This window comes from Polyodon spathula, chromosome 17 (assembly GCF_017654505.1).
Source record: "Polyodon spathula isolate WHYD16114869_AA chromosome 17, ASM1765450v1, whole genome shotgun sequence".
Classification (NCBI taxonomy): Eukaryota; Metazoa; Chordata; class Actinopteri; order Acipenseriformes; family Polyodontidae; genus Polyodon; species Polyodon spathula.
In genome coordinates, this window is record NC_054550.1 from 28,859,484 (window position 1) to 28,872,883 (window position 13,400).

The following is a 13,400-nucleotide window of genomic DNA, read 5'->3' on the forward strand; positions in this document are numbered from 1 at the left end:
ATACCTAGTTATAAAATGTCCAAGTCATGAATGGCAAAAAAGGGTTTGTGATCAACAAGTATTGTAAACAGGTTTACTGCATGGTCCTGAAATGTAAAAATAATGAATTTCTTTATAATCAGTTTATTTAAACTGATATGACCTACAAACACATACTGGCCAATTTATATGAGTTAAACTTTTGCATACGCATATCAGTGATATTAGTGTACACTGAATTACCCCCCCCCCCCCCACATTCCCTGTTTTCTCCATTATGAATCAACAGGACAGTATTACCTACTGTATCTTCCTCCAGTTGCTCTGACCACGTTTTCTATGTAATACTTTGTTAGTCAGTCATTATTACAATCTGCCAGTTCATCAGTCTTCAGTGTAGTATTCCTGCAGTGCACAATCTGACACTTTGTGAAACAAAATAATTATTGTACTTCTAAGGTTTGTTGTATCCTATCTTTATTTTGTAGTACAGTATTACTGAAGTATTTATACTTATTTATATGTTTACTTGATATTTACTACAATCATGTTTTAATGTTTTGTAATGTTCTTAGACTATACAGCAGTATATATTTGCATAAAAGACTGATAAATTAATGTTTTAAGGGGTTAAATGAAAATGTAACATGCAGCACAGTGAGTTCCCTGAGGTTAGCGGATCAATTAAGACATAAAGGGGTACAGGAAGAGCTGTGAAACAAAGCAAAATTAACTGCTGTACTGGCTGTTAATTAAAATGCCTGGTGAAGGGGCTTGCGTCACACATTCTTGTCAGAGCCATGGCTAATGGGTTACAGTTAGCGATTTGTTGCTATTGGATCTGCAATAGAAATAAGCTTTGGGTGCTGATGCATACTTTCTTTATAGAATGTATTACTCTGGTAATTTTTTCAAAACGCAGAAGCAATGATATGATACAGAAATCCAATATAGGAAGATTTAACAAATAAAAGAAGCAAATAACCAGTTGCTCAGCTGAACATATTGTTCTATCTTGATTTAATACTTTTATAAATGTATTTATTTTATTTATATGAATTTATGGACACATGTTATGAACAATTTAATTGTTTTAAAAGGCCGACCAGAAAAAATCCCACAGAAGTTACAAATTGTGAGGTGCAAAATGCAAAAAAAAACAAACAAAAAAACCCAAAAAAAACCAATTAATTTAGATTTTCATTGAGTATCTTGGAAGTGTGGAAGAAAATCAAACGCTTGCCTGTTCGTACAGCTGCTCTGCACTTGCATACAGCAAACAGATAGCTGTGTTTATAGTTGCATGTTATACTGGCTTTTATTTAGCCCTGTTGAACACCTAATATTTCCTTGTATTTAACCGTTAAAATTGCAAACTGAAGATTTAAAATTGCACCTTTGGCTTCAGTGATTTAAGTTATCAAGTAACTGATTTAAACAGAAAGCTGTTATGTACAGCTTTGCAGGATTGTTTATGTGGAAAGAATGGTAATGTTTAACTCTGAAGTAACTCCACCATGAATGACTCATATTCCTGTGCTTAGACCATTAGAAAATTGCTACACTGCTTACAAAGTGCGATATTTGGTTATAAAACAAACAATTAGGAACTATTAGGCATTTGTATGGAAATGCCAGAAAACCAAGCTTTTCATTGATTATCCTAGATGAACTGATTAATTTTTTGGCATAAAAATGGAAATGCTACAAATGTGAGACACTAAAGTGGAATTAGGGTAACCAAAGTTTGGTTTGGAGGAAGACATGTCGAATACCCTGTCATGTTGTCTGTATCTCATCCAAATTCCAGTAGAGGTAGTGTTGTTTCATCTGGAGAAATCTTCTGCAAAATGAACACATAGAAATAAGAAAAAAATTGGCAGATTACCAAAGGTGTAGATGTGCTTTAACATCTGAACTACAGATATATTAGTAGTAGTAGTATTTATCTCGCTATAAAATCAGACCATTTTATTGATCATAATTACCTTCCACAGAGGAAAACTGGCAAGATAAAAAAAAAAATCAACTGACCATGGGTTGGGGTTATTTAATGCAGTTTATTTCTATTTGTATTACTTAACAATAATCAAGACCCTTGATTTTCAATAATATGCTGGTCATCAGGTTATAGTGTGTATATGTGTATATATATATATATATATATATATATATATATATATATATATATATATATATATGAGAGAGAGAGAGAGAGAATTTTACATAGCGCCTTTCATAAACAAATATCACAAAGCGCTTAACAATTGAGAAAGGACAATAATACAATCCATAAAAATGTACAGATAATACCAAGGTAGACAATATTAAAAACAAGAAATATCCTAACCCAGTTCCAAAAGCATTTGCAGGAAATTCACACCAACGTGATCTGCAGTGCACTTTTGAATGTTAAAAATGGTCCTTAGTGACATCCTTGTTTTGAATAGAATCACCTTTTTAATGTGAAATGGTTTGTTTTGTAACAGTAAGCTTGGTGGTGAAATTAATTTTTTTACAAATCTCCTCCCAGTTCTCTGACGCTGTAGTGAGCAGTATACGTATGGCAAACATTGAGCATGACCGTGTGCTTCGCTGTTTTGAAAAAAAAAGTGGGAGGGACAGCCTTTGTCTGCCTTTTATTTTGCAACAGCTATGGCTTAGAAACAGCTTTACGTGAAGACTTTTTTTTTTTCCTTTTTGTGTAAAGTCATTTGAATAGAAAACCCAGGTGAATTGAGGGGAGGAGGTTGATTGTAAAATGCTTGCCGTTTATCATTGAATTATCCAGTCAGTGTTTACTTCTTACAGTAGAGCTTAAGCTTGTGGATTAAAAAGGTAAAAAGCACCATGGAATAGCTGAGGGAACGTCGTAGCACGTGGACGGAGATGGAATTAACTACAGTTGACTGATTACCGGACTAGACAGTCATGTGAGGCTGCCTTCGGTTCCCATTGGCTGTCTTGTAGAAAGGGTTGTAATTGGTACATGTAACATGTCTGCACTGCTATAAGTCATACCAGCAATCCTGTACTGTCAGTGAGCTCCCATGGGGCTCAAAAGATGAATGGCTTCTTATAATGTCTGCTTTGTTCAAGTAATTCACAAGAGTATTTGTAGCATGCGTGCACGTGAAGTGAATTTGTAGCTGGAGGCCAGAAAGTCAGGAATTACCTCTAGACTGAACAGTCTGATTCAGTTACGGTAAAGTAATGTACCGCCTAAAGAAGTGCCTTGTAGCATGCAGCATGGAGACAGTTAATTAATTTCCTGTACAGATATACTGAGCCAAATTTGTTACTGCTGCATAATCGCAGCCTTTGATGAGCTGAACTTTTAAGAAAAAGAAACGCTGTACTTGCCAAATTACTTATACATGTTGTTTTGACCGTTTTAACTTTTATTTATTTATTTAAATACCCCCCCCCCCCCTTCCAGAGTACCACTTATGTGGAATGGGTTGTATCATTTAATTGATATCCAAGGTGTTTCAAAAGCCCTGGTCCATTGTAGGGTATACTGTGCTATCACTGTCCATTAGATTCTCATCTGCAACAAGACAAAAGAAAAACACAATCATTTGCCAGGGCTTCTGAAAACACCCCATGCAAGAGACTCAAAGAAAGAAAGTAACTTTTAATAGTAAAATATAAAATGATATCCACTAAAACCATATATAGTAGTCATACCATTGCTTAGACTATTATCATTGTTTGGTCTTAATAAATGCTGTTCATTCAATCCATATACATTTTGTCTTGAAGCAGGAAAACGGAACTTCCTGGACAGTCCATTTTTTTTTTTAAATCAGTAAACACATATGCATATGTTTCTCTTAGAAGAAAAGATGTGTTCAGTTTCATTAGGTTTGGTCAAATTAACTTCAGTTTAAGAAAATAAAATCAAAACCCTGATTTTAAATAATGTCACAGCTGTAACAGATTTCTTATTATTCTAATGGTGCAGTATTCTATTTTTTTTTTTAATTATTATTTGATTTGGTTAAAGTTTAAATTATTATATTTTTTTTTTTTTAAAGACGAAAAAGTTTATTGTCTTCGACCATAAGTGATGGACCTGGGGGCTGAGATATGTGTATAGTGCAGCAGAAAAGGAACTTCTCCTCAGAGTCTCTCAAGCGAGGAAGACAGATTTTGCTGTGACTTTTATTTTTAGCTGCTCTATATTCTGTGAGCTGCCCTGTCCCTGATTTAAAATAGGTTTTTATTGCCGCTGGGATGTGAGTGGAATACTACGCAGTCAAAGAAATTGGTAATGCGGCAGAATGAGGTGGGGGAAGTGATGGGTGCAGAGAGGCCAAGTGTTGAATTTCAGAGATGGGCTCTGCTAAATTAGCACATAGATTAAATGGCTGACACTCTCAAGCTTATTTGCCTTTCTGACATGCTCTATATATAGAGAGGTATGCTGGCCCATACTGGCAATCTGGCTGTAACTCATGTTAAAGGATGTCGAAGCTTTCAGTTACCTGTTTATTAATAGGCTTGATCTTTGCAAACGTACACATTAGTCTATCAAATTATGTTGACTAGAGAAAATCAAACTATGGTGTTCTTTTATCAGGGAAAATGGAGGACCTTTAATTGCAGAAATGTGTTTTGACTTAATGGGGTCATTTAGTTAGAACCACCCCTCTACTAGGAGGTGGGATTTCATAATCATATATTACGTTTCCATTTTTTTATTCCTCTGTGAACATTTTTAATTGGTGTATATAAAATGTTATTTTTGAATGGTTTAATTTTTTTGGTGTGTGATTTGTCTTTTATATGGAATTACCCTGAAATTAGGTAATTACCCGTAATATATGTAATATTTGAGCAGTGAATTCAGTCAAAAGTGCTGCACAGCTTTGTGTAAAAATACCAGAAGTGCACGGTAAACATAATTACTGCAATATTAGTACACATATATACTGTGCTTTTAGAAAGCTGCAGCACAGATTTTGTTATTTTAAATAAAGTATAATACTGGTACCACTGAAATATTTGACTCATTGAATTGAAAAGCATCAGTTGGACTCAGAAACTAGTAGTACACTAATCTCACGTCTCGTGATGGTGATGTAATTGGGGTTTCAGAAGGACTGAACTTCAGTTCCGTAGGCAATTCATTAACATATAAATGACATTGTAGAACATTTTAATAAATTAATTTTGGCAAATTCAAAGCAGTTTTAAAATAAAATGCCTAAACATCTAAGTGTTCTGAAACTATGTTCACAAAAAAAGCAGACGTTATCACATACATCATTTAATGGCTTCTGTTTGACTGTTTGTGTTTACCTCAACTATCCAACTATCCAAATATGTCAAGTCAGTATTCGTTCCAGTTCTTAGATGTAGTCTAACTGCATTAATAGATAGATTTAGTTAAATGGCATTTTACACCATTGTATAACAAGTTAAATATTTAATAGGAAAAAAAGAGTGTAATTTTAGTATATAAAGAGTTAACCTACTTCTAAATTTGTTAACAGGAATGAGTCACTAGAGAAGATCAAAGACATTTTTAAAGACCCCTCCCCCCCTGTGATAGTTTACAAATATGTGTTCAATAACCATATTACCTGCGTATTATGAGTCTGCATTGCATATAGCAGGTTATATCTATGGTTCCAGTGTCTTGGAGGTATAATGAAGGTGCCCTTAACTGTCAAAACAATCACTTAGATTATACCAATACAGACAGAGCTAGCAGTCTGAATACATAGCAGATAAGCAAATGCTGCAGAATATTAAAACAAGATCTACTGTAACGGCAATTGGTTTTCTTTACCACATTTAATTAACACATTAGGAGACCATGTTCAAATATATTCTTAACAAATTCAAGTTACAGAATGAAGATGACATATTACTGTAATACATTTAATAACCTACCTAGATTTTTTCATTTGGCATTTACCTCTGAAATGATACAATTGCCACCAGTGTGTATGGAAATGGTGTGTGTCAGTCAAGAGTTTAACAAAGACTTATTTAGAACACAGAATTTGTAATGGATTAAGAAGCTTCACCAGACCTGAAATTGCAGAATTAAGTCATATGTCAGCTATAATAGTGTACTGGTCTTCTATATTTGAGGTGTTTTTATTTTCTGACTATAAAAACAAAGTGATATTTTTTCTCAGTGACCACTCATCTTGTTCCCGAGAATTAGTCATGAGCCATGTACGCTGGAAGATTTTCATTACACCTTGTAATATTGCATTGTAATACATATGATGCAAATGTTTTTATAATAATTATTTTGCTTGGCATATGTGGTGTAACAGTATCAAAACAAATCAAATATTAAAAATAGAAGATTTTAAAATGTAATAATGCCATTCATATTTATATTCAAAATTAGATAAGTTTTATTAATGTGTAATGCGTGGTGCTTTTAAAACAACCAATCATTTAAACACACACAATCATTACAAACTTGATTAATATGATTATGAATAAGGTATCTAAAATAGATTCACAGTGATCTGCAAAATGCTTAACAAAATGGTATGCCTGAAAGATCTTGCAGTAGCTTTGAACATGCAGGTTGTGTCGTTAGAAAATATTTTATCCATTTAAAGTCATTGGCTCGCATCTCTGTCCGTACAGCAGTGGTTTGGGAGTTTAACAAAGCACAATACTGGCTTTTCTGATCTGCATGGAAGATAGTGAACCAGCTAAAAATGCCAGTGTGTTTCTGCTGTATCATATACCAGCTGGGGAAATCTAATCTGGGAAAGAGATTTAATTCCCTCTACGCCCCAGCATGGAAAACAGGCTTGGTTTCAGAGCAAATTACCTCGGCTCAGCTTTTGTCTTCAGATCTTTAAAGAAAATATAAAATATGAACTGCAACAATAACCGCAAACTCAGGTTTCTCCTAGCTTCACTTGGATTTGAAAATACTCCAACTTTATGAGGTGTGTTGGTTTTAGAGTATAAGGGAATCACAGTTTCCTGAAGCTGAATGGATTGCTTGTTTGGTGCAGTCTGTCTGCTAATAATAACAGTTTACTGCAGTTCAGAACAAGGTGATGCAAAGGGACACAAAATAAACCAGATCTTGCTTTTGACCTTCATGTGCATGCTAAAAATAACTAACCTTCATTAACATTTCTATTTGAAATTCCATGGTGTTCTTTTTTTCTTTCCTCAATAGGTGGACTGGACTGATTTTAGATAAACTAAACATCTGTATGTTATTTTTGTATTTGTGGTTTTTCAAACCAAGCACTGTGTTATAGCTGTAGTATATTCCGTGAAATAATCTTTCATTCAGATTTGCATCCTGATGATCTGAAACATGTCCTAGGTTTCACTGCAGATTTACATCTGTTTTGTTACTCTCCAGTGATGCCTGATTCTTTTTTACTGTGCATGCTTCCCCCTTGCCATATGAGAAAACAAAGGCAAAAGTTTTCAGTTGAAAACCGTAAAAATACAGGCAATAAATCCTGTGACTCCAAAGGTTACACTGCAGTAGTACCCTGCACTGTTGCTATTGGTAACCAGCTTCTCACAAAACACCATTTATTCAGGAATGCAAGGATACAAGAGCAGTGGAAAAGGCAATGGAATGTTAACTCCTTCTTAACCAGATGCATTTAGACCTGCAATTGAAGTTTCCTTGCTGTGGTAAGTCTGTTTTTCAGTTGGTGTTCTACATACAGCAATATGTTATCAACAAATAATGTTTCCTTTATTGTTAGCAGAGCAACTGATTATAGACTTTTCAACACAATGTCAGTTGTACAGCATCTGTACTCAGTTTATAGAGCCCTAAACAACTGTGAGGTAAGTATTCTTTAGAAATAATTAGACCAGTCGTTGACAAATAAGATATTACCAAAAATCTTTATTTTAAAACTAGCTTCATTTAGAGCTTGAATAATAACTTAAAACCCCTCAAACAATAGTGAGAAACCTTTTTAAATAAAGTGCTGTGCCTAAAATGTTTTTGGCAGTGTTCTGTGCTATTACTAGTTTTTATACTTTCTAGCATAACACACACTACAGGTTACCATTTGCATTGGTAAACATATTACTAGACTGAAAAAGGAGAGCATACATAGAACAAACTGCAGTGACTGTGTTGGAAGGAAAGGGTTATTCATTTTGTTTTCACTGACTGCTGATCCAAGCAAAGACATTTACAGACAATGATGTCAGCAGTATCTTTCATTGCCTTGGGCCCTTTGACTGATAATGTATGCAATCTAAAACATTCCTTTCTGGCAAATAAGCTGCTCAGGGATTGAGGCGTGTACTTCCTGCCCTCTTTTACACAAACATCAGAGCAAAGAAATGGCTTTTTCTCTCCATTTTCTTTTTTTTTTTTTTTTTTACATTCCATACATTTTAAACTGGAAAAGGCAATAACATTTCTTCACTTATTTCCTCTCTACCCTCATTTTTTACATTTGCTTTAAAAAAGCAGTGGCATCCTGCATATTATCTTTATGTTGTATTTAAAACAAATGGTTTTGTGTTAAGAGGGCAGAAGCACCAAATAACACAGTTGATCAATGTGCAATTTTAAAAGAGCACTACACGGTTAACCACTGGCACAGTTTATCACTATAAAGATAGATTTGTTTCCCCTTAACTGCCTATGACTGTTTCATAGCCTTGTTTTGTTTTTAATTAAAAATAGAGAACAGAAACATTGATGTTAATATGTATGAAAGTCTTCTAATATGATTTAAGTCACTCAGACAGTCCCAGCATGCTGCCAACTTGCTTGAGTGGAGGACATTAGCAGTTTTAGTGATATGCTCCCTATAAAAGGTCAGCCATTTTAGCCAGTCTCTCTTAGTTATTGCTTAGGCATGAGTGTAAAGAGACAGAAAGCCTTGCAGGCAAAAATTGATGTCTATTAGCTTAAAGTTAACCCTGCATAGGCACAAACCTCTATAAATCTTTTTGTTGCAGTGTTTGACATTGGATTCCGTCCACCTTTTAAATGCCTTCTCAGTGGGTAATAGTTTTTTCAATGTTTGATATTTCTTTTTACTTAAAAAATTTAGAATGATATAATTCAGTTTTTTTTTTTTTTTTTTTTTAACTTTTATAAAACCATGATGAAACTAGGAAATCTACTGCATGCATTCTAAATAACACTGAACAACCACTATTATCTATCATTTCTAACCTTTTTAGTAAGAAATAAAATTTTAGTTATTTTCAGTGTTGCTATTAAAAACAAAATCTTGTGTCTTCAGAATCACTATCGTGGAGTTTTTGTTAAAATGTCATTGGTCTGGCTTCCAGAACAATTGCATTTATTTATTTAGTGGTGAAAAAAAAAAAAAAAAAAAAATACTAATGTGTGACACCAAACACCTTTTGGAATTCAAGTACTAATCTGTGCATTGTAGGTCAGTGTTTACACATGAATGGCCACCTTATATTGAGAATTTAAAGCAAGCTGAGTTTGCGTTTATTACAAACATACATAAGACTGGCATCTAGAAGGTTTCAGTAGAAATGCTGAGTTTGGCTCTCTGGAACGTACATTAATGTGGTTGAATATTCTTGCTCTGAGTAACGTGTGTGTGTGCGCGTGTGTTTTTTTAACAAAGCAGCGTGCCAGCAGTCTGAGATTTGGAATTGATAAGTAGAAATGTGGCTGTTTATCTTTAGTGTGAAGTGCCCTGCTATCTTGGGCTTAGATTTTTTTTTCCAGCAAATACTTTTATAAGACGGAAAATTGATTTCTGATCTTTTTTTGTAAGGTCTTCAAATATGTTCAGTCAGGCTTCCTACAACATTGCTTGTACTCCTGTCTCTCAGCTGGCATTCATGTCATGTTGTTGAAAATTTTTGACCTTTAAGGAGATAGGCAAAGTAGCACCCTTCAATTATTCTGATAAATTGGCCACTGTGCTTATTATATTATCAGTCACATGCATGCAGTAATTTCTAATTGAATTAGCAACAAGATATGTTTGGATAGTAAATGTATGCTGATCAAGGTGTCTTGTTTATTTATTTATTTTATTTAAAGAGAGACCCTGCTCTGAATTTACTAGTCTTTTAAAAGCACACTTCCACCATTGTTTTTCAATATCAAATACAAAAAAAAAAAAAAAAAAAAAAAAAACAGAATAGCACTTGGGATGGTATTGAATAATTAACATTTTGAAACATAACATTTTTTATATTTCTATTTATTTAAGTGGTTACTGATTTTATTCATGAGTCAACTCTGAATAACACTATGGATATACTGTATATGTATAATATTCTCTACAGAGAAAGTAGAGTTTGAAAAAAAGGAGGACAGAAAAGTATGTTCTAGATTATTATTATTTTTAAATTCTTTTTAATTTCAACAAAATAAAAATGTTAATATTTTAATTATGGAAATAGGACAGAAGAGTGGAAGCCAGGAACACATGTTAATTCTTTTGTGTGTATGACTTGTTTACATGTGTGACTGGGAGCCATCTTGGACTAAGGCACAAGGCAAGCCAGTGCATTAGAGCTGTACTCTCTGTCAGTTGTGCTATGGAGGCTTTAGGAATTTTGGCTTCTGTCTATACCCCCATCCTGCTTAGCACATCTAGTTAAAATCAAAGCTCATCCTATCCATGCGTATCATTCCAACATCTTCTGTTTATTGTTTTCTACTAGAATATGATTACACAACCTCCCCACTGCCTTTCCAGAGGACTGCTCTCACTCGATTAATCTTTTATGAGAAAGCTGCTGCAGTAGGATGTGAAGCACTGACAGGCTGTAAGAATAACTGAAGTCTAAGTCAGTATTGGGAGCATTCTTTATTTACATGCTGGACTGCAGCCCAACCCTGTATTGCATGCAAAAAATCAATTTGCATAACAGCTAGTTTGTTTCTGTTTTTGACAAACACTCCACTCTCTCCTGCTATTAAAAAAAAGCAAGAAAAAAGCTGACTCATTAGTGGCAAGGATAACTCTGACCAGTCTTGTTGTAATTAATTGGGGGCTAGCTTTATGATTCTCCCATTATGTGTGCAGTGGCAGGGAAGAGGAAGTGGCTTGCTTTGACTTCACAGGTCCTTTGGAATTTGCATTCCCAAGGACAAATCAACAAGTTTCCTGAAGCCGCTCCTATTTGGGATTATACTTTTCCATGTGAAGATTCAAGATTCACAGTTACTAGTTTTTATTAGGATTCAGTAAACATTAGACATCACATAACATACAACAGTTGGAATCATACTGTATCTGTTTTTTTATGTGTTTCAATATAATCGTTATCCTTAATTCGGGGGATTTTTGACTTTGATGATTGAACAAACCTCTAATGCTAGGATAAAATGGGTTTTGCCCCTGATTTTTATGAAAAAAAAAACTGGGCGCAAATGGGAGCAAACTGCTTTTACCCTGAAATGCAATTTTGTTGACATGCTTTCCTCTCTCTTATTCAGTCTGCTTTTCGAAATGTTTCTTAGAGTGGTGACAATGATTTATGCCTACATTTTAGTGATACTGCGAAAAATACCTGTAATAATGTGCTCAATATCTTTTCAAAATTGAAAGATAGTACAGTACTTTTTCTGATTTATCCAGTAAAAAAATATGTATTCTGAGGCTGATATAGAAGTAAGTGTTTCATCCTCCTACATGTTCCTCGTAATATTAGCACATACTTAATACAGTTCTTGTGAAGATATATTTTATTATACACTAGTAGGTAACAAATCAAATTTATGATTGTCTGAAGCTATGGCCTCTTGTGTGTAAGCACCACATTTGAATTCAGACTCAAAGTATGATTTTTGAACTCAAAAGGGTTAGGCTGCCGTTTGCCAGCTCTTTATCTGGTTCATAAAATATTTATATCAATTTAAATATATATGGTTCATTAATTTAAAACTGAGGTTTTAGGCAAATGTAAAATATAGCATTAGGATGTCCTTAGCCAGTGTTTAGAATACATAAGTCTTACAGACTTAAGAAATCAGGACATGTAGCATATTATAAACACGGTACAGTTTCCAAAGAACTGTGCAATGTCATTTTTCTCTCGTTTTGATTTTTAAGGTTTATAACACATATGATAAAACCATTTAAAAAAAGGAAATTCAGTACGCATCATCTCTCTTCCCCAGCCACATTAGTGTTTTGGAGGTGCTTTCAATTAAAAATTACTAAGTACTAGTATCCTATTATACTGTGACATTCAATCAGACTTCCAGTACTTGATTTGTTTGGCATTTTTGCTTACACAGTGACGTGTTCGGGTCAGGTCATCCCACGTCTGGAAGTAATTCCTGAATATCACCATAGAAGAGGGAAATAGCACTCTCCTGTTTGTCTTGAGCAGATTTCAGCAGGAGCTGCTAACATCAAATAGACAGTGTTTCTATTGGAAAGGAATGTAGGTTTAGAACTATTAGTTAGCACTATGGGTTTTGCTGCCATCATGAGGGAAGTGAAAAATTAGATAGCTCATAAGGAACAAGTCCCCGTACTTTTACTACATAGAACTTAACTGATAAAGTCGCAAGAAAAGTCTGCAACTGTGGAGTAATTATGTATGGGTCCTATTGTTAAAGGAGGTGGGGACATTTTAGTGTTTGCACGATCCCTAAATCAGATTGCACTCTGGGACAAAAAAAAAACACTGTCTGAAACACCTCAGGAACCACAATAGCAAAGGAATAAGTGTGTCCCTGGGCTAGGGAGATTCTTTCAAGTGTAATGGCTAGACATTTACACCAGGGCCTCTCCAGGGAAACCGCATATGGAGAAAACCTGTTTGGGAACATAAAGCATATCAATCAACACAAAGGCTGCTTTAAAAAAAACAAAACTAAGAGAAAAAACATGTCCCTGAGCTTTTGTTGTATGTTTAAAAAGTTATATACTGTAATTATTAGACCAGAGGATTCTCTTTTCATGTAGCTGCTTTGTAAAAGCCTTTTGCATTTATAGACATAAGTTTGAAGTATTTTTTAATACTCCCTTTTATTGACCCTTTTATTCTATCAGTTTTAACTTAACTTTACCTGGAAATTAATCAAATACAATTTGTGTAAAACAGTTGAATTAGTTTTTTTTTTTCCATGATAAAAACTTATGGTATTTAGTTAATGACGCTGCAGGATTGATGCATTGAAATGACTCTGTGGGAGTGTGATATATTTAAGATGTCTCTGTTCTTGAGGTGGTGGTTGTTATGTGTTTGTTTTTATGTTTTTATTTTTAAAAAATGTACATTTTCCATGGCTGCTTCTTTTTCCTTACAGTACTTAACATGTTCTGTGAAATATTTTGAGGTGTTTTAATTTAGAACTCCTTTTCTATATACTGTATTAAAAAAAGGATAGGCCAACACCCAGGGATAGTCACATGTTGTTTGTCAATGGAACATGTGGGAGAAGAGTGCTGCTGGAGATCACGTGAAATAATTATATA

At 34.2% G+C, this 13,400-nt stretch overlaps 1 protein-coding gene across 1 annotated transcript in view; it reads left to right on the forward strand.

Moving 5' to 3' along the window:
• Nucleotides 1-13,400, forward strand: part of LOC121329728 (protein TALPID3-like) — an 86,314-nt gene that overhangs the window by 8,495 nt on the left and 64,419 nt on the right. The gene's annotated exons all lie outside the window — the stretch shown is intronic.